Here is a 22582-nt window from a genome sequence, read left to right as displayed (position 1 = left end):
ATAAGCACCTCAATGCGAATAACTAAATATGGTGTTTATTACAATGTATGCGATCTCCTTCTGTCTTGTGTGAAGCTATCATACTTACTATCACTTTTAATTAGTTTCATTGCATTACATTGCGAAAGACCACAGTAAAGGTAGCGAATGTGGCAAAACACTTCCCATGAAAAGGTGTCCTAATTCGTCACCTAAAACTTGGAATACGGATTCCTTATTTATCATACTCCCCAATCGAACCAACGTCAGTCTAAGTTTCACCCGAAGAGCGAACGTTTTCTCCATATCAGGTGCGTTTGCGATGCGAAAATTATCTTGTTTCCCTTTCCCTAGCTAGTACGACTCCTAGCTAGTACGATTGCACATGTACAAGCATTTGAGTACTATCCCAAACGAGCGGAAGAAATGGCACTTGATGTTTATATGACAAACGACCGATCAAGGCAATCGGACCGCAGGGGAAACGCACAACGTCGCAACCACCGTTCACTACGGTCGGTACAAAACGAGAAAGCACACGCGCTGCATACATTCCGCCAGGGGGGGTAAACTGGGAAGAGATGAGGCGGTTTTGCAGCAATTATGCACCTCGGTTAAATAATGCTGCTGGTGGCGGGTCCCCGATGTTGACGTTTGATGGACTGGCAGTACGGCTGCTGAGATGTCTGAGTTAATCTTTCTTCTCTATCGGGAATTGGAACGGCAAATGGCTAAGTTTCAGCGGCCAGTTGCACGCGGCAGTACACCTGCTTCTCTAAGGCTCCCGGGTGTTCCCTCCTTCTTGAAGCTGATTAGGTTCGGAGTTTCAATCGAGCCGGTCCGCAACAATCCGTGCCCGTAACAACGTAAGATTCGATGCCGCCACTGCCCAGCATCCTTTGAATGTGCGCGCCCCGGCTGTATGCCCGTCAGTCCACATGAAGCATCGTCACGACATCGACGCGCCTCCGTTGACTGATCGGGCTGACGGATTGCTGAAATGTTTTGCGTACCAGCGTACCGAATGCAACCGGAAATCAATGGTGGAACGAATGGCATTGAGGACGGCCGAAGTATGAGGCTGTAATTGACTCATTTGCGAGAAGCAGCAACGGTAGCAGGTCTCCTCTAACTAATCTCTCGTTACCGAAACCTGTATCAAATGAGTTCACGATGGAATTTTTGCAGTTTTACTGCTCCGACGGATGATTTTAAGCTGATACGGATGTCTTTACAAGTTGAAATTACTAGATTGTTCAATCACACACGAGTTTTCATGATAACAGTGCGTGAAGCATATTGATTTGATGCGTAAAGAACGTTTATGTACGGTTGTAGCTATGCGACACGCATCACGCCTTCGTGGCGCAATCGGTTAGCGCGTTCGGCTGTTAACCGAAAGGTTGGTGGTTCGAGTCCACCCGGGGGCGGGAAACTTTTTTTTCTTCTAATAATGGCAGATGAGGATGTTTTTAATTGTTCAGTGCTTTTGCAATATTTTCCGTTATATTGGTATAACAGTGTTTTTATTAATATTTAAATAATGTATGGATTCTCTTTATGTTTCAACAACTAAAGAAAAACCCATAAAGCAACACAACAATTTTTCTCAACAGAACAAATTCCTTAGGCAATGGGAAAAGAATGTTCACAAAACAAAACAAACAAAACACACAATAATAAACATTAAAAATTAAATTATTCTCTTGGTTCTCGTCACCGTTTCATGCTGCATTATTATGTGCTAGAAGACTTCAGTGTATTAAATGTACTTTCACTTGAACGAAACAATAATAGTTCACCGATGAGTATGTAGCGCAATACAAAGTAAAGTGCCATTTGATCACCTTCACCTCCTCAGGGCACGGCCCATCGTTACGACATTCGCTTTTAATTTCGTACAATAAACAAAACATTGACATGAGTTTTCACATTTTCCTCCAATCACTGCGCAATCTAATTTAGATGAATTCATGTGCGATTACAGTGCACCATATTTGCTTCAGAAGCGATTCAGAAGCGTTAAGCCACTGATTCGGCCAACGCAAAAACCCTTTCTAACAGGCATTGCCGTAGGAGGCGAACGTAATCGCTTGAGCTTTGGCCACCAACCAAATCCATCCTGAATGCTGTCCGCGCGGGTTCCCAAATCCCCAATGTTGCTAATGATCCAGCGTACAACATTGTAGCGCGAGCTTCCATATACATTTTCACATACATGCACACATGCTTTGTATCGTGCAGTTGCAAAACGAGACAAATAGTTATAAAAAAATTAAATCTTTCAAACCGTATTACAGCCTCCGGTGAACGAGCGAGGGTGGTCTCATACTTGTGCAGTTTGTTTTTTCTTAAGCGACAAAACCCTTACTAGTCCTGATGGGGACACGTTCTCACCCCGTTCGTCGAGTGTCACATCTGACACACACACACACACCCGCACATATATACAAACGTACAGGCAAACCAAAAAATCTCAGAACAAATCCTCCATCGTCCCACGGTGGGACGGTGTACAACACCACGAGCAATGGGCCCGTTTTGCAATTGATTGATTTGATTTGATTGAATTTCATTTATAACTCAATCACGAATTCGTTATGTAGCCTTCCCTTTTACGTACGGTGCTGGGGCTTTGTTTTGTACTGCGGCGGTGGTGCATGCACCGAGGAAGGTGACATCCATTTTGCTACCATTTTGTGATGAAGGTGTTTATCTCTTTGGTTCGCTTTCGAATGGTTTGAATTTCAGCTGATTAGCCAATGAACTTGGACTTTTCATTCGTGTTTGTTAGTCGCATATCGGCCCCCATTCCTTTCACATTTATACCTACTACAAAAATTATTTGCGGAGATTAGTTTAATGATTGTCGAGAAATTCTCGCAACGAGAATGCTTTGGTGCAGTGACCAGGATAAAAATCGTGAATAATTTATATCTATTTTGGTACGTCTTAAGTACGGTGTATCCCGTAAACGAGGATACATATCTTAAATTGTTTTAAATGTCACCCACAATTAACGCAATACATACCACAATACTGCACTCATTATGTAAACATCAAGAGGTTAACGAAGATGACCCCATCATGACCGGTAGAATGTTCACCGTTGATGCATCCAATAACAGAAAACACAAAATCCCAGCACATGGTCTCATTTCAGTTCGTTTCCAAACATTCGTTACACTGCCGCTCAAGTCGCGCATGTAATGGAGCCCAAAATTTTAAGATCAGTTGTGTACGGTGGGGCACCTTCAACCTCGACCGCAACGTCGATCGACCAGTTCAACCTGCCGGCCTGGCACGATGCACGATGCATTTGTAACCCCACATCAACACCGCCACAGCATCATCATCGCTCGCTGCTAGGCTGCCAAGGAAGTAAAGGTAGGAAAGGAAAAAACAATGTTCCTCTTATGTTCGGCACCACAAAACACACGCGAGTGACGATTTTCCTTCGGGTGTGTGTTTTTTTTCCTTTTCTTCTGCTCTCTTTCTGCTCCTTTTGCCACCCATTGGTCTTATGTTTTGGGGAGCTGTGTGCTTTTTCCTCTTCTTCCTTCTTCTTCGTGTTCTTCTTGCTTCAACAAATCTGCAACCCCTCGGCCAGGGCATTGTTTTGTCGGCAGCCTTCCTTCCTTCCTTCCAAACGTTCTCTCGAAAAACCCTTCCTTCCCACGGGCAGCTGCACGAGTGTCACTAGCTTCCTCGGCATGTCCAAGGATGGCAGACATTGGCTTTAATGGTTGAACCGCCGTTTAGGTCATGTACGGTGTGTGTAATGCAACGCTCACGACACAACGACCCCGTCGACGGAGTCTGTGCGGAGGACATCGAAGCGCGTCAAGCGTCTTCCAGCAAGAAGCGATCGATGGGAAAGTTTAGATGCTCGATCGAGTGCACATTAGACGTGGAGCTGAGCCACGACAGGCAGCAGCACCAGCACCAGGAGCAGCATTTGAATGTGATCACGAACAAGCGCGCCAACATAATAATGCAACACTGCATGCCTTCCCCTAACTGTTGCTCTTCCTTCACCGAACTCACTTACCGCTTCCTACTCTAGAGGAAAATCTCTAGCAAAAAAAAACGAAAACTGATACACCGATCGGGGGGGGACTTTTCACAACCCGCCAACACAGTTTGTTTTCGGGAGAAAAAGTGAAAAAAAATAAATTAGGAAAAGAACTGTTAAAAAAATAAAACAGGTACCCTTCAATCGTTGGGACGCTCGTGCATCTCGTGCCACGCATGACGCTTACCGTTTGACGAAATCACGTTCGGAATTCGAAAGGATTCCACCTTTAGTGGTGGTGTGACGCTCCGGTCCAATGTTTTCTTCCTTCTGATTTGGATCCAAATGTAAGCTCACACCGTGATCGCTTTGGCGTGGATGGATGGGCAGCATCGATACATCGTCACAATGCAGACGAGGGTGGCGAAACAATGTTTGATTTGTTTCCCTTTACCGATCGTCACTTAACGTAATGATGCAATGTTTGTGACCTAATTGTGCTCGGTTGTGTGTGTTTGCGAGTTTATTTTTTTGTTTTGTTTCAAATTTGAAAAATCACCCAACCATTCTGTAGGCAGGCAGTTGCTGTAGAAGCACCACCATTAATTGCCTCGCGAAAAGGGGGATTCGAAAACGGGAAAAGTGAAGGAAGGTTGTGGGTGAATGTCTGTCAAGTTCTCGATCGGAACGCCAATTGACAAAAGGTGTAACATTCCGATGTATGGAACGATTGAGCTAAACACCGTTCAGATCAGATCGCATAATGAGCAAATCAATGTCGTGTTTGAACTATTTAGGATTGTTGAAACGATGCACCACAAACCATTGAAGGAATTCATTTATTTAGTAATAAAAAAGAAAAGGCAAACAAAAAACGAAAAATGCAATCATTAACGAATGTAGTGAGTGTCTACTAAGTTTATTATTTCAATATTTATTGTAAATAAAAATTGGACTCTTTCCATGGTTCGTTTGCTAATATAGTGGAATGCTGCTTATCCGTGCTCATCGGGACTCAGCCTTTGCCGGATAAGCGAATATCACGGGTAATAAGCGCAATTCTTTTTATTGGTAAATATTAGTGTTTAGTATGTAATGAGTGCACTTTTTACCCAAGTTAAATGTTAATTTTCTTAGTTCTTATCTAATTCCATTTCTATTGCCATTTTGGAGCTCAAACCGTCAAATAGCTTAATCTTTAACGAGATAATGTAGAGTTTTTGAGGTTTTTTTTAAACTAAAATTTAAGTTGTTTGTTTTATGTTTGACTGATCAAATGTTCACCTACTATCTACTAACTGTTTAGAATATGCTATTGTACATTTACTAATTCTATTTTGATTAAAATACGTGTTTAACCAACAAAAGTACACATGTTCCCAAACCTTGTCGTTATTATTTAATTATGAAAGCGATATATTAAAAATGGCTAAAGTTCTTAGATATTAGACCTATCGTTGCTAACAGTTGTGGTCAAATAGAAATTGCTACGCGATGTAAAAGCAGTTTGAGATTTATTTTATTCGCGTTACAGGGTGGAAAGGCCTACAAGGGATGGTCCCGACAGGGATTTTGATACCGCACTACCACTTTACCGGACCTTCGTTCTAATTCGTGTGGTTAAAAACTCGTACTAAATGGTTAAAAACTCATACGACACTTAATTCTCTTCTTTCTCTCTCACGAGAGAGAAAAAAATAAAGGCAGACAACAAAATAATTTAAACAAAATAATGTCCATTACCCAAATTAATTTGTGTTTAAAGTTCGGTTTTAAAGTTTACACAAAACTTGTTCGAAAGTTATTCTAATTTCTTAAAGATGAAAATGTTCGTAAACGTATCAACCAGTACCGGCCATAATTGTTTGCCCAATAGACATAAGCTTAAGAAAACCAAAAGAACAAAAATATTAATAACAATCAACATCACCCATAGTCTTCCATCAACTCGACGATTAGTTCATAAAAGTGAAAAATGTACCCACGGCGAAACTATCTAACATGCTCAATCTGGCGGAAGCGCACACAGGTAACTAGCGGCAATTTCGAACCCAAACCAGACCACCACACAAATCGGCAAGGACCCCCCAGAAAAGGGGTCCGGTATGTGTGTACGCGGTCCTGTGCCACACAGAACAACGCGAACGATAATTAATTACAATGCTGTTGCCCGCAAACCACTGTTAACAAGCTCCCATATATCTTCTGGTCATCTTGTCCGGGGGAGTTTTGCAGCAAAACAATTCGTTCTCAATTGCTTGCTTGTTCACTTGCTAAAGGCGCAAATCGGTGCACATGGTCAACGTCACATGTGTATATAACTAAGTGCGAGTGTGTGCTCCTAAATCTTGGTATCGATTGTGATCGACGCTGGTAGTTTCCCGGTCATACGGACGGAATGACGTGTATGTTAGAAAAATCTGATGATCTTCGATGAAGTGTTGCCGCCAGGCTGACGAAGCCATGCATATGTCTGTGGAAGGAATTTGGACGCTTTTGCACAATTTCAGGTGTTCTTGCAGGGAGTGCTCAGGTGGTTAACGAGTGGCCTGCCACGAAACTATTCCTAGCCAGGAGTACCCTAAAAGCTAAGATAGCTAGTTTATTAGGAATGTTCAATGTTCTGCCATTGCTTTACACCTACAAATCGGGCCTAGCACTAACCAAGAAGCAACCTGCCTAGCATCACCGTGTCGCAAAATCTCGGCAGGTGAAATAATAGACGGGGAATAAAATTTAAATTACATTTATGACCATGCTTCACATAGAATAATCTTTCCTATTGGTCACCACCCGCGGTGTTTGCGCCGTTTTGCCGACTAGCCACTTTGCATCTTGCACCTCTTGCCCCTCCATCCTCCGCCGTTGGTTTAATCCCACCAATGAAAAGTACCATTTAACATCGCAACACTTCAGGCCGCCATCTCGTGTACTTCATGAGTACACCTTGAGATGGTCTTGTCATAGACAGAAGTGCAAACTCGAAGACACTCTCGGCGCCAAGGCCACGAAGTACGCGGGGTTTTGAACTAGATTTAGAGACAGCCCCGTCTTTCGGCGGTGGCTTTCCAATTTGACCGTTTCCAAACGCCTTCCAATCGCCTACCCCGTCGGTGAGAGGAACTCATTTGAAGCTGAACAAATTAAAAGACAGTTCTGTAGTTAGCGTCCCGTCCCGTGCCCGGCTACCCATTCTCACTCGAGAAAAGTTTGCATTCGAAAAAGAACTGCTGCTAAACACTCTTGAGATCATTATTTTTGTCAGCTTCAGCTTCCACACCTGGCAGTTGGTCCCCGTCGCCAACCACCCACGTTCCCTTTACATGGGGAACTTCTTGGCAGGGAAGCGTTACCACATCTACCGTGCCATGGCGCAACGGACTTTTATTTTCGGATACTCATGAGCACAGGGATCGTTTCCTTTCTATTTGCAATTAATTTATGATACGTCCTTACCTCGCCGCGAAGTGCTTTCCTTGCCGTTAATCCGACTTGACTGTTCTTTTGAACATCGCTGAAGCAACCTTGACTTTCCTGGTGAACGTCACCCGTGCTATCACCCCGGGATAGTCAATGGGACACATCTTTGCCGTCAACGAACGAGATGCATACAGGCGTCTTAGGGTTGGTAGTTTTCTGGGCGCGTAAAAGTGAACGCGCATGACTAACGTAACTCCGGCCTTGCGATGTGCCATCTCACCATAGTTTTCGTATGCTCCAATCGCTAGTTGGCCGGGTTGGTTCAATTAAATGTTTTCATTATGGTCGTAAAATATAACATAACAGATGGGACAGGATGGTGGTGAAATGGCTAATCGTGCGGACATTCGCTTGGGCAACACCACTACATTACGCCCATAAGTTCGTCAACAAATGCACACACAACAAAGATGCAGTGAAATGCAATGTTGGTTCGATGCACTCGTGAGAAACAAAAGCGAAAGGAGCTCTACCGGCAGTGTGAAAGTGAAAAGAAAACTTTGCGTTGTTCGGATTTAATTGGCTGCGTGCATATCTGATACTTGTTTGAGATTCGGTAGTAATAGGTAACTATTATTTTTAATATTATACAAAATGTTTTTTTGCTAGTTCGTTTTTTAGTTGTTCAACAATTAATTTTAATTAGTTATATTCGTATTTTTTTCGAACATGAGTCTGTATATACTATCGGTCTGCATAATGATATTTTGTGAAAGACTTTAAAGTCTTAGTGCACTTTATCATTCGCTCCGGTAGATGTGCTAATTACCTCAACCATGTTATCTTAAATATTTAATATATCATTTGACATTCGAGAAGGATTGCTTGTGTACTTGTTTCGTTTTGTCCACTTATCAATTCAGTTTATTTAGCACTTAAGCCGTCCTTTTTATGGATTTGTTTTTGCATTTTGATTTTTAAAGTATTATTCTGTATGTTAATGCTATAAGAGGTTTTTATTTCCGCATGAAAACGAATTCAACATGTGTGCTTACGATATTATAATTCAATCACTCGTCCGCATTTGCTTTTATTAATAGACACTCATTATTTTCCACCATCTAATTGAACTCTTCAACCTTAACAGACGCATTAAAAGCTTTTTTTTCACACATTCAACCGGACATTTCATTTAGATTAATACGAACGGCTTAATAAAACGGCTACGAAACGTGCATCGAGAATGCTATGTCCGAAGATTGTAATAAACATTTGTGCCACGGCAAGTTCATTCTTTCTCACCCGCCACCCGGTGCAGGAAGAATCGTTCGCTTTTGTAGCGGAAAATGAAATCAAATCGACACCAATCATCCTAATCCTCACGAGCATGTTCGTGCAACGCAGAATGTAATTCCGTTCCGGCTTTACGACATGCCGCGTGTGACCGCCAGCCCGGATAGACCGTCGCTGCTGCTGGTGCTGGTGCTTCGATTCACGGATTGATGGAATTTAAGTTTCACATTTTATTGGTTTTCGTCGCACACGAACGCGAACCCATGAGTGAGGTGAGAAACATGCATCATTAACATGTGCATTTTATGGACAAATTATGGTGCATTCTGCACCGTCGGCCTAACCTCTGCTCGTGCGTGCCCTGCTATAGTGTCTTCGGTGGAGGTTCGCGAGGCAAAAACATTAAACGCCGTCTTTAAGGCGAAACCTTCGTACACTTCGAAGCGATATTTTATTGCTCGGCCCGCACTAAACTGCACACAATTCATCTCCAACAACCGTACGCTCGATGCAATACGTTTTTTTTTTGTTTCATGCGATTGCGATTGGCGATAAACCATTGCCGATCAGTGCAAAAGTTCTGTTCCAATCGATAGAATTATCGCCATGCGGTTGGGTGTTTGCACGCGCCCCCGCAGATACCGACGTGCGCCACGTAAACTCAGGATTATAACTGGAACATGTCAAGGAATTAGCCATTCCGCGTGTAGCCATGTTGCGATCACACGAACAGTGCAGGCAATTATTTCGAGGCGAACCAATAAAAGAAGGCTGCTGGTCAATTTCAATCATTCGCTATTCATTAGCGTGTAATGATCACCGGAGCTGCAGATCGACTGACAATATTCGTGTTTTTTTTTATTTTGTTGGCTTGTCTTATTTTATGTACCTTCGTAAGGTTAGAGTTTTGTGCGGCACAACCAGCAAAAGGTGAGCATTTTTAATTAACTTTGCTGCATTTGATTCGATCCGAATTAAAATTGAAATTACGGTTGGCTTCTCTATGTTGTTACCTTTAATCAAACGTATGGACTAGAAAGCAATTTAGGTACGTTAAACCACAAATTAGATTAACGAATCACTTACTGTCCTGCCGTGTGACATTTCACATCGTTTCGGCTGTGTGTTTAATTGCAATCACTCTATGCAATTCAAGATTACTACAGCTGCAAAAACCCTCCCGAGGGTATGCAGGAGTTGTGCCGTTGACAACTTTTCCCCCCGAACTGAACATCGATTTTACCGCACTGTCAAGTGCCAAGACCCACCGGCTGACACACATTTCAATCCAACAGGGTCCTCACTCAATTACTCAAATCCCAGAGCTACCCTCGCGGTCAGATTCCTTCGCCCGGGATCGGGATTAAGATTGATCGATTGAGCCATTGATTTTCACATTCGTCCCGATCCGGTTGCCAATGTTTCATGTGTACTGGACAGCACCCTGCTTATCAATGCGTTTCCCACGCTACTAAAACCGGGCAGATACATTCACGGATTATGTATCAACAACTCACGCGGCGGTTAGGGTTATGCTCATGAATTTTCCATCCAGTGCGCGCGTTGCTGCTTCGTTTCCATTCGTTTTAGGTACTAACCAACGTGAAGCTTGAGAAGGTTGATGTATTCCAGTCGCTTTTTTTTAAATTCGATTGGGTTTTGCGCTAGCATGGCTGAGGTAAACGATAAAATCAGCTCCAGAAGCATTGCTTCCGGTTTTTGTTGTTTCGCTTAAGAACTCGATCCTCTTATTTAATACAACTAGATCACGCGAAACTGATTGCCGACAGGGGTGACTAGGAATAAGAACCAAAGTTCACCTCAATACATCTGCCGTGTAAGCACACCTTTTGCAGACACTTGCGGTACACGTCCCTACCGCAAAAGGTGTAGGAGGAAACCGATGTGACTGCGGATGATTGAAATGTTGCTAACCATTAGGCAGTTAGCTGCGGCAACTAACAATCAGCAAACCACAGTATTTCGTGCTACCGAAACACTCTCCAGCACCGTGTCCCAAATATGGACGACGGTACACCAGAGACTTGGGGCCGTGTCTGGTTGTATTTTATTTTTTTTTTACAGTCGCCGGGTGGCATTATTGGCGCAACACGATATTGATCGAACTCAGGTCTAGAAGTGGATCAAACTTCACTTGACCTGCAATTCCACGGTACACGAAACGGCTCCACAGAAAAAAACCTGCAACGAGACCACCGAAAGATCCACGTTGACAATAGAGAGTTGGTACTTTTGCTTTCATACGTAGCTTGACACTTCACAACACTGCCTTGTGACAGTGTGGTGCGGGCAATGGAGTCCTCATCATCAGCAAACGAAAGAGGTCAAAAGAGAGCGAGAGCAGTCATCTAGTATTGCAAACGGATATGTACATGCATGGTACGCCTGTTGGTGTGTGATGAAGTGTACTGGTCAGGTTCAATTAATAACCATATTACGCAAACGAAACAATAAACATATGGTACATGTGATGGGATCGTGTCTTGCATTGGATTTATTGGGGAGTTGCAACCGAACACGAACACCTGTCAAGATTTGGCTCAACGTATTATATAGCACCTCATCGTGATTTGCACCGGTCGTTGCTAATAAGGATAGTTAAAAAACTATAACTTCAAATCAACGTCTAATTTCTACTCTAGACTAGACTAGTTTCCCTACGCAGTTCTGCAAACCTAATGGTCCGGTGGTACCCAACAGTGACCCAAGTACAACAATCTCTCAATTTATTAGCAACATGCCTGGAAAAGATCTACTTCAAACAAACTATTACTGCAGATTAACTCATTCTACCCTTCCCCTACACGCGTCCATCACCAACCCAATCGCCAGGGAATGTAGTGATGTCGGAATTGTTCACATAAAGAAGCTGAGCTGAATTTACACATCCACAAATCTTAACCGTTTGCGGCGTTTTTTTTCGGACCGGAACTCCGGGTGCTCCTGGCACTCGCAATTGGTACTAGCTAAATGGGGTTTGAAACCATCTATTAGCTCATTCTTTAGCTATATTCTCAAACCTGTTCTCCTGGCGTATGGCGTTACATGCAAAATGCCGCCAAATGCGTACGCTTACCTCTCTCTGCTGCGGTGCTCCATCATGCCATCGCCTTACATCGTCCGTGAAAGCTAAAAAAAGTCCCAATTGAGTATAAAACGAACATATCATTTTACATTTTAATTAATTCATTACGCTGACTAATGAGAGTGGCATTGCTCATGTTCGCAAACACAACATCGAACTCGCATCCTCTTCGTGCGCACTCACTTCGTGGCTCAGGTATTACCCGCCGGGTTGTAATCCAAGATTTTCCTGAGGGTTTTCCGTTTCCTCGCGCCCGTTCGTGTCCAGTCGGTCGGTTGGGCACGTTTACGACGGTTAAGGCGCTTATCGAGCAAACCTGCCGAAGGTTAATCGTAGCCGACGTGGATTACAAGATGGTCAGTAAGCAATCACAAATTTTCAACTTGTTGTAACGTTCGCGATTGAGTCCGGACGGGAGAGAAAGCAATGACCACGTCTTCGCTAAAGGGATGCTGGATTGTTTAGGAGCAAACGGCTGGTTTTGGATGGAAGTGTATGTTTTCCACTCCCGTGGTTGCGTGTGTTGAAGACGTCCCGTGCACCTTTTGCTGACTCACGTTTGCACATGATCCACGCGTACGCGCACATAAGTGAATCGTACGTTAAGTTGTTTTATGTAGAGGAAGCTCGCCCATAACCAGTGGGGGGAAAGAAAATGGATATCGTTTTCAGCAATAACAAATGTGCGGTAATAAATCTTTCACCGCTCGGAAGAACTGCTCCACTGTATCACCTGCACCATCCGACAGCAAACAAACCAGCGGGGTGATACGTTTTTGCATTTGGCGTTTACTTTTTACTTACTTTAAAGTCGTACTTTGTGTGCCCCACCGTATCACCCGGTTGCGCACTCGAACCGCGCAGATATTCAACACTCGCATGCCCTGCGGAAAACGTTTCTTGATCTTTGAATGCAGCGGATTGGCATAATTTGTAGGTACAGATAAGCCGCCAGCTAAAGCTCAATTATGTCAACACTTGTGAGACGCGCACAGTAATTGAACCGTAGCGATGTTTTCTTTTCAGTAACAGCTGATGGTCGAATTTCACCAGTGACTGTGAGAAGACAGATCGGGCTCGCGTATCTGTTCGTGCTAATTGTTTTTATCAGCGATTGTACGGTGAAACGATCTTGCTACAATTTATGTATTTCTAGAATTATTCACCACTTTTTCTGTGTGTTTCCCTTGTTTCCATCGATACCCTTGCATGGTTGGTCGAAGTCTGTATCAACTACAACAGCAACAAAAAAATCATTTAAAGTGTACTTTCGTGTTTTGAAAAGGTACCAATCGTGAGCCATTAATTAAACTACTTCATGGGCAATCTTCCGTCGCCCGGCACCAACACCCGGGTGGTGGACACTTTTTTTGTTGTTGCGATGATGCAAACGCTAGTAATTAAGAATATTTAAAATCCATTCGCAACGACCGTCAGGTAATTAGTGGAAGTTACTTGTGCTAAACGAAAAAAACGCACACACACGCACATTAACTCGCCTGTTTTTTTTTTGCAATAAACGGTATGAGTACGGCGTACGCACTTCACCTGCGTGAAGGACCATTTCGCTTGTGTAGTGTGTTGTAAATTAAATGTGCATTGGTTCTTGACAACCTCTTGCAACGTAAGCGTTATATTAACTTTTTTTTAATTAAAAATACATTTTTCAAACCAAAATTTTCAATGGAGAAATTACTAAACCAAGCCATCATGAAATGTAAAAATAGAGGAAGTCTAAGATGTAATGGATGTGTAAGGTTAAATAAAACAAATTTAATTAAAAAATAAAATAAATTTAACTGGAACAGATTTCCAATTTTAAAAAGTGTTTGGGATTACTTGAAACGTTTATTAAAGTGATTCATTTTGTGTGTTGTTACCTTTTTATTTCTTTTAACTAATTTATTTAGCTTTTAACCAAATTTGTTAACTTTTATTAAATTAATGTTATTGATTGATATATTCTTTTTTTGTTTTGTTTCATGGATGAATTAATAAATTATTCGCTATTAAAATTAAAGACCGCTCCAACTCATCTCATCTCATCGTAACAAATCATTATCATCATAAAATACTAAAATAAACTACTGGTATTCCCCGATATACGCCATACTCGATATACGCGATTTCGTTATACGCGATTTTTTCGAAACTGACATTTAACTTCGTTAACAAAGAAGCAAAATTACAAAAAAAATCTTCAAAGCCTGGCGTAACGAGTTTCTATCTAGCAGTAACAACTACTTAACAGTTATATGGAAAGAACATTATCGGAAATAGAGCCAATGGACGAAGATGAAAAAATGTTCAGTAATGTAAGTCAGAATATCCGCAAAGAGATGGGGATATACAAAGAAATCTATCATCAAACCAAGAATTCGATATACGCTAATATTCGAGATACGCGATTGCCTCCGGTCCGCATTGATAGCGTATATCGGGGAATACCTGTATAAATTTATTAAAAATCATAATAGTCTAATCCACGATTTATTCTAAATTGATATTCATAGTTGTTTAAAAATTTAAAATATATGATTTAATTTAGTACTTTAGAAATTTAAAATAGTACTGAAACAATTAAAAACATTTTTTGAATTTCATTTTAAATAGCTTAAAATTTATCCCAACAAACACAAAAATTATTTCAAATCCGAATACATAAAAAGAATGAAACCTTTCAAGTCCATTCCTAAACCATGCGCATGAAACTATTCACTATATACCGTTTTTAATCTAATAAAAAAGATGACTGTCAACTCTAAAATACTGTAAATCCGTGTAACAGCTAATGCTTGCAAAAGAAAACAACTCGCGGAAAGAAAAAATCTATATCCACACAACAAGCGCAAAATAATTACAGACCGCAAAGTATTGGGCGCTGCGTTGCAGATTATTGTCGTTGCTTTCTTTTTTATTGTTTTACCACCTTAACAACCATCCCGGTCCCGGGGCACAAGATCAAAGCCGATCATTTTGGACCGCCTTTCTTCATTGAACAATCTCGCCACCTGCTTAACCATTGCCCTTTTATCCCAGAACAGCAGAATGATGATGTTTCGCGTTTTACACAATGCTCGTCCATCTTGTCAAACTGCAACGGGCCATACCTCTATGTTGAGTTGAGCCGAATGAACGAACGGACACCTGTCTAGTTGTATGATGTTTCGATAGAAAAGACGTTCATTTTTATTTTTTTATTGAAATAGTCTTATTCAACATTTTTGCATTGGTGATAAGTTTTAAAAAAATTCTATAAATACTAAAAATATCTTTAAACAAAATTTATATATTTGCTAAGTACTAGGTACACTTTGTTTAAGTAAAAACTATTTTATAGTACTTATTTGCCCATCAAACCGATGAATATGATTATCACAACCCATTGTGGGAGCTTATCATTCATCCTATCAAAATATAAGGCTCTTCAGCTTGCGATTTACATGCACGCATACACCGTACACGATCGATCTTTTCCAAATTTGCTGAGTTCATGAATTATTCCTCCTTCTTGCCACGGTAGGTGCGCACGTTCGCGACCTTCGTGGCAGCAGCACGTCCGTAAAGGCATGCGCAACGACTGTCTGTGGTGGTAGTACAGCCTCATCGGACGGCGCGGTACACCAGTCGGTAATTCCAAAAACAAGCAATCATTTGGCCCGGTCCCACCTTTTTCGGGCGGCACACCGCACCTGAGATAGAGGGCTTAGCATAAAATTACAGACCCACCGACCCGACCCGGTGGCGCAAATCGAGCAGGAACGGGGGAAAAAAATCTGTTTTTCCCGGTACCATCTCGCCGTCTGTAATTTTCAGTTTCGCGGCTAGCGCAAACCTTCTTGCACCATACGCGCATCCAAATACGCAAGTGTCAAAACGTCGTTCAATTTACTGTTTTTTTTTTTTTTTTTTGGTCGTCAGTTGCTTTTTGGTTAGTTCACTACTTTTATGCCTCCTCACATGGGATGAACCGAAGAAACGCGATAATCCATACCCTTCTATTTTACACCACCGTTCCAACCTTCACGCCACCCTGCGAGGGACGCAAATTTGCACACATTTTTGCGCACTCCGCGTTTTCTCTACGCGTGATTTCAGAAACCTCCCTGTCTCCCGGTGGGCTAAACAAACTCCCTTAGCAGCTCCCGCTTAGACCACAAATTGACCGATTTCAATTAGGCTTCGAATGTGCGAACCAACCATAGCCTTCGTTACGCGTCAAGCGAACGCTTTCATGCAGCCACCCTTGCTGCTTGGGAATGGACTTGAAATACCTTAGAAGATGGTTAGTAGGCAGTCCGTGGAGGGTGTTTCCAGTAGAAAAAAAAACCAACGAAAAACGACCTCCTCACTCACGATGGGGTCGAATGGAACAGGTGTGTAATTTATTACCGCCACCAAATTTGGAGGATGTTTTATGGGTGGTTTGCCGGACTGACTGTTTTTTTCTTCTTCTTTTAATCCTCCTCACTTGCATTTGTAGTATGGTGTAGAGCTACGAGTACTGATGGCAGCGGAAGTTTTCTGCACAATTTCGTCTTTGATGTTCAGATTTTGTAACATAATCAGCATGAAAGAGTGGCAATATGTTTTCGGTGCTCAAATTTGAGCAAAGTACCATCAATTTTAGTGATTAAATTTATATCAATCATGGTCAGCTTAGTTTTGTTCATTTATTATTCCTTTGTTGAGTTTTTGAAAACAGTAATTCAATTTATCCTAACAAATATACAAATATTTTGTACAAAATTAATTCTAAGAAAAGCGTAAATGAACAGATTAATCATATAAATATATAAAAGTACATCCTATAAACTACAGTCGAAAAGGAAATTAACAAATAATGTGCAAGTCATGGATTATCCATGTCCATTTCATTAACCCCCTAAAAATTCAAAGGATTTTAAATCAAATTGATAAATAAAATTGGTTATGCAACATAAATTATTGAAAAAGATTGAATATGATGATTTGATTAAACGATTAGAAAAATCCTTTCTTTGGTGTAATTTTCAATAACTTAGCAGAAAATTAAAGAATTGATTACCTTTACAAACCCTAATAGACAACATTACATTAAATAAATTAAGGCTGAAAAAATAATTTTCCTGATCTTGTAAAAGTGAAACTGATTAAATTATCGCATTGATAGTGCTTTAACAAGAAAAAATATGCTCTCAAATGTGAAGTGAAGCAAACGTTATTGAAAAATATAAAAATTCGAATATAAATTGCAATAAGCTAAATATTTTTAAATAATATGTAAGACAAATACTCTTGACTAGTACATTACCAACCGAATTTAGAGTTTATGACAAAATGGCAAACTTTTTGCATGTGAGGATTAAATCTGTAAGGATTAACTAATTAACTAAATTAAATTTTGTTTCAAAATTTCTAAAAATCGTAAGCTTCAGAAATATACTATATAAAAGTTAGTATTCAAATATACTGACTGTATATATTACTTTAAATTCAATGATTTCCAAATCAAATCAAATGATTTAGTCGTCGCATAAAGACACATCAGCCATGCACTTTGAAAATCTTTTCGTATGTTTCATAGTTTTAATATGTTTTTCTTTTCCTTCTTTATCAATTCCAAATTCAGCAATCATTCATTTAAAAAAAATAAAATTATGCATGACTTTTGGAGAAAGAAATTTACACCTGACAGGTGTCCACATTTCGGTAGAGTGTTTTAAGTAAACACACCAGGATGATGGAATTGAAAAGAACAAAGTGTGCCTGGGTGTAGAACTTCACTAACGATCAATAAAATTTCGGTGGCTTGATGTATTTCACTATTAGCGAGAATCAGAAAAAAATCAGATTAAAAATAACTTACTTGATACCATGAGAAGAGTTTACTGTAATCAAACCATCATATTGCTTCCCGAACATGAGCATTGTACAAAAAGCCTTCCTTTGCTTTGAGCATATGTACATGTTCGTATCACGCTTAACGATTTACCTTACAACATTTGATCCACGACATAACGACCCGCGGCACGTTCGAAAACATTCTCCTCCCATCTGTGCACTGTCAACGCCCGCACCAACCGATCGTCTCCAGTACTGGAGAAAACATTAAAATAATGCATGCATTACAAATGTGACGACGAAGACGACCGAAAGGCCACACGGTACGAGAGGCATCTAGTAGTTTTTCCACCACTGCAAGATAAAGGGTGATAAAACGCTACATCCCATCATTCGGTGCTGTGCCGCTAACAGCATACAAACCCAAAGGCGGAAAGTCAACCATCGTGACCTGTCGCGCCCATCGTCAACCTTTCTCGCTTCGCTTCAAACTTTTCCTACCAACCCATCGCGTCTGCCAAATGGTTCGTGTGTTTTTCCCTTCTGTATCATTATCATCATCATTACTCTGGCGATAGAAAGGCAGGGAGGACACCAATCGAACATTGGACGCGACAGACAGACAGACAAACAAACAAATAAACCAAAACAAAAAGCAACACACGAAGGAATCATCCCGAACTGTTACGCGGTGTGTTCCTTGGCACCCGCGCCCAAACGATCGTGGAATATCTGACCACAAGATCTGGGCAGTGTGTCACGACGACAGCGACAAGCGCAAAAAAACATCGTCACCCGGGCCCGATGATTTGCGGTGCGACGCGGAACGGACGGCGGAGAGACGCGGGAAAATCGCGAAAAATGTTTAACGGGTTACAATTTATACCGTCCATCGAACGGCACGAACGGCCGCCGGGATTCGTGCGGCAATGCAAAAAGGTGTTTGGTTTTTGTTTATTGTTTGTTTTCCGTGTGGTTTCGTTTGTTGTAAGTCATGTTACATGTGTCACTAACAGCAAAGCCGCTGGCCATCTGGAATAAGTCGTTGGATGGAAAATAAAAACAAAAAACTATTCAAAATAATTCTAGAAAACGTTGGAAAAACATCTTCAAAAAAAAAATCATGTGAAAAAAGAATGTATAAATAAAAATAAATAAAGATTTCATGTTTAAGAAAGATAAGGTTTTATTAGAAATAAGCAATGTCAAAAGCAAAATAAGTGATTGTTGGCTATAGATTTTTATATCGAATTATATGTAACAACAAATTAATAAACCGTGTAAGCATTTTAACAAAATCCATTATCATCTTTTTGTTGTATCCTTTAGTTGTTATTGCACCTTTCGAATTTTGTTTCCTTCTCTCTCACACATCCGTTCGCGGTGCAGCTTATCGAGCCATGATCGTATGCAAGAACGATTTTTCAACGAACCAAACACATTTCAATCGAATTTACATAATATTTTTGCCCACCGATTCGAATAATGAAAATGTATTTCCCTCCTCGAATCGCGAGAGGGCTTCCTCTCCAGTACCGATTTGATCACTTGTACTACCATTGCCTTAAGTACCGTACGAAGGGAAATGTATTTGTCGTGAAAGATCGCTTTCCCGGCGCATATCACAGGTGAAACAGAAGGCTCTTAGTTCCGATTGAAAAAAAAGTTCCATTAGTTTGCCTTTCTACCTTCTCTCTCTCTCTCTCTCTCTCTCTCTCTCTCTCTCTCTCTCTCTCTCTTTCTCTCCATGACACGATCTTATGGAAAAATCTCAACCGAACCGAAAGGGAATTAGAGAGGGCTTTCGAAACAACGAAACGAAACAGCACCACACAAATCTTTTCCCGATCGTGCCAGTGTGGATTGGGTGCAGGGAATAAAGGAAGATTTACAGTGCGCTCCTTGTTTCGTACGGGAACGAACCGACGAATCGAGTACGGGTCCTCCAGTCCCAACCGGAAAGACAAATAATCTAAGCGACAAACGAATTCCATGCGTACTTGCTTCCAGTCGGGGCAGGAACAATGATGGAAACGAAGCGTAACTGTCACTCGTTCCCCTTTCTGCGTCGAACTCCGCCGACAGCTGCGATCTCTAGCATCTTCCGCACGACGCCTGTACAAGCACATTAGTTTGCCAGACCAGTGCAAGAAGACCTCCCTTAGCGACCACGGCAATATGATGCAAGGCAAGAAAGGGCTGAAAGTTTTTTGTTTTGGTTTGTTTTTGCAGCTATCTGCAACTCGCTCAACTATTTTCCCTCACACTCTCGATCACGTCGGTTGCACACTCCACCGCTGTTGATGCTGGTGACACGAATATTTTATGCGCTACCGATTGTTGCCGACTGATATTGGACATTTGTTTTACGGGGGTTCATTTTTTTTTTGCGTGCCAATCGTAAGCCGCACCTGCACGGATCCACGTCTAGGTTATGCCAGATTCCACCATCTCACGAAGTGGTACAGCGGCACGGTGGGCAGCTGATGCCGGGTTGCATATCTTAGACTCGGGAAATAGTTTTCCACTCTGCGGTGTGATGCGATGATCCATTTGAAAATCTCTGCTACTTGGTGAGTGCAGATCCGAATGAAGAGGATCGTCTCTAGGCTACTGCTGACCACCATTTGGCCACCATAGCCGCGATTCGTCGCAAGATTGTTGATGTCGATTGGAGATGTGTAGAATTTCTTCAATTATCTCGCAACGGTCATTCGTTAGCGTTAGGCTAGGGGAGTTGCTCTGTTGGTTGTTTTACCACTTTTCTCTACCCATACCGTCCAGTTAGGAACAATTTTATGGTTCCATGAAGTATCGACGACAGGAATTACATTTCCGGATCTTAGCGCACCCGCTACCCCGCAAGAAACAATCCGGTTAGATCGTATCCTCGTCGATCTGTCCGAACAGCACACCATTGCTTAAGACGCTTTACTGGAGGATGTCTACAATATCCATAGGTACGATGAAAGAAACAGTGGTGGATGCCATCCTGGGTAGATTGAATATCGTGAGGATAGAAATGGGACAAACCTAACTCCGCTTTCGATCGAATCATTCCACATCCTCTGCGCTGTTTGTAACGAAAGGAATAGCGTTCCTAGCGTAAAGTAGAGACCCATTTGGAAGTTACCACTGCGCGAAACCGAACAATTTACGCAATAATGCGTGCACGGAAACAAATTTATGAATCCGCCCGCGAATCGTGCTGTAGGAAGTGAGTCCACTACGCTGTCTTACGGTTGTATCGAAATCACAGCCATCGGCAACTTGCCAGTATACAGTTAGCAAAGTGCACATTTGGTAAGAAACAAAAAAAAAGTTTACTGCAAATAAAAAGCCTAATATTAACAAAGTCAACTCTCTAACTTTACCTCACATGGTAGCAAATAAACCCCACCAAACTCTCGATCTTCCATCCTCGCGCTTCGTCCAGTATGAAACTCCAATTTAACGCGCGATCAGGCGATCGGTTAAATCGAGCCTGATGATCTCGAACAAGAACAATTTTATTACCACTCATGCGCCGACATGACTCGTGGTATGTGTAGTCTAAGTAGGCACATAAACATGTATGTTGCTCTGTTACACCAGCGTCATTAGGCAGGTTGATGATCCATTTTTCTTTTTTTATAGCACTCACGCTACCGACTAGTATTGGCAGTGGATCGTGTGGTAGTAATAATATTTTCGGCACAGGTGCAGCAATCGGAAATACTCTTACTATACACACACGGACGTCGTTAAAGAACAAGTTTTGCTTGTACTCATGTATTTACAGTAACAAAAAAGTAGATTACGTCCTCCCCGACGGGGAATCGAACCCCGGTCTCCCGCGTGACAGGCGGGGATACTTACCACTATACTATCGAGGATGTTAATACGGATGCGAACAATTTCATCTCTCATGCGCAGCATCTTAATCGGTGCGTACTTGCATTTGTAATCTATTATTTCTAAAATTAAATACCGCTACAATTAAAGCTGCGCCTTTTGCTAAAAATAATCTCATTTTTATTCGTTGAAGGTTTTGCGTGCTAATCATGACGGATCGAATGACTTTGATAATGAAAGATAAAAGTAATGTGATGCTCTCGTAATCCGGATTGCTTTGTTTAAGAGAACGCTAACCCATATGAATCCTTTTTTATTACGAACACATCGTTTTATAGTACTCCAAACAACAACATAGTTATATAATTTAAAGTGAAAACTCATACAAAAATTTAAGTAATAAATACTAATTGTAACTTAATAGGGGACAAGTAAGTTCGTCAAATAGAAAAAAGCATGCCTTTCACACCTCTCTCCCCGACGGGGAATCGAACCCCGGTCTCCCGCGTGACAGGCGGGGATACTGACCACTATACTATCGAGGAATTGATAGAAAACAAAGAAAATTAAACACGTCGGTGAATGCGTGCCACCTGGTTTTTTTAATTACCCGTGTGCATGCTGTACACATATTAAAATAGGTTCTATTTTTAAACGAGAAACGTGTTATTATTACAAACAGAGCTTTGTTAAATTCCACGTATTGTTGATTAAATTATTAGACATTCACATTGCTTATTGTAACATACATCAATATGCTTCCTTATTTTTCCAACTTCGTGAATTACTTACATTACTCTCTTAAAGAGATATGTAAATATCGCTAATGAGTTGATTATTGAGAACAAAAAATTCTTCCTTAAATCTGGTACGCTTAATTTTATTCATAAACTAGAATAACAATAGCGTAATAGCAGCTATAAAAGAAATTTAGATTTATGCCCCTTAAACTCTTTTAATTGTTTGCTGCTTGATGCCGCGGTCAAGACATTAAAGAACATTAGCCTGATATGTAATGTAAAAAAGCTGCTCTACCTAATGCTATTGACGAAAAACAGCCATTAATAATCTTTTGGCGTTGATCAATAGTAAAGGATGGAGAATTGAAAACG

At 41.2% G+C, this 22582-nt stretch overlaps 1 protein-coding gene and 3 non-coding genes across 4 annotated transcripts in view; 2 read left to right on the top strand and 2 right to left on the bottom strand.

The window, feature by feature from the left end:
• The window catches only part of LOC125769622 (Krueppel-like factor luna), a 136436-nt gene that overhangs the window by 105410 nt on the left and 8444 nt on the right, over positions 1-22582 (top strand). The window lies entirely within an intron of this gene.
• Positions 1336-1409, top strand: Trnan-guu (transfer RNA asparagine (anticodon GUU)). The gene has a single exon. It is a non-coding gene; the product is annotated as a tRNA-Asn (tRNA).
• On the bottom strand, positions 21440-21511 carry Trnad-guc (transfer RNA aspartic acid (anticodon GUC)). The gene has a single exon. It is a non-coding gene; the product is annotated as a tRNA-Asp (tRNA).
• Trnad-guc (transfer RNA aspartic acid (anticodon GUC)) lies at positions 21944-22015 on the bottom strand. Its single transcript has one exon. It is a non-coding gene; the product is annotated as a tRNA-Asp (tRNA).

This window comes from Anopheles funestus, chromosome 3RL, assembly GCF_943734845.2.
Source record: "Anopheles funestus chromosome 3RL, idAnoFuneDA-416_04, whole genome shotgun sequence".
NCBI classification, from domain to species: Eukaryota; Metazoa; Arthropoda; class Insecta; order Diptera; family Culicidae; genus Anopheles; species Anopheles funestus.
Note: the sequence above shows the minus strand (reverse complement) of the source record. Positions and strands in the feature narration are given on the sequence as shown.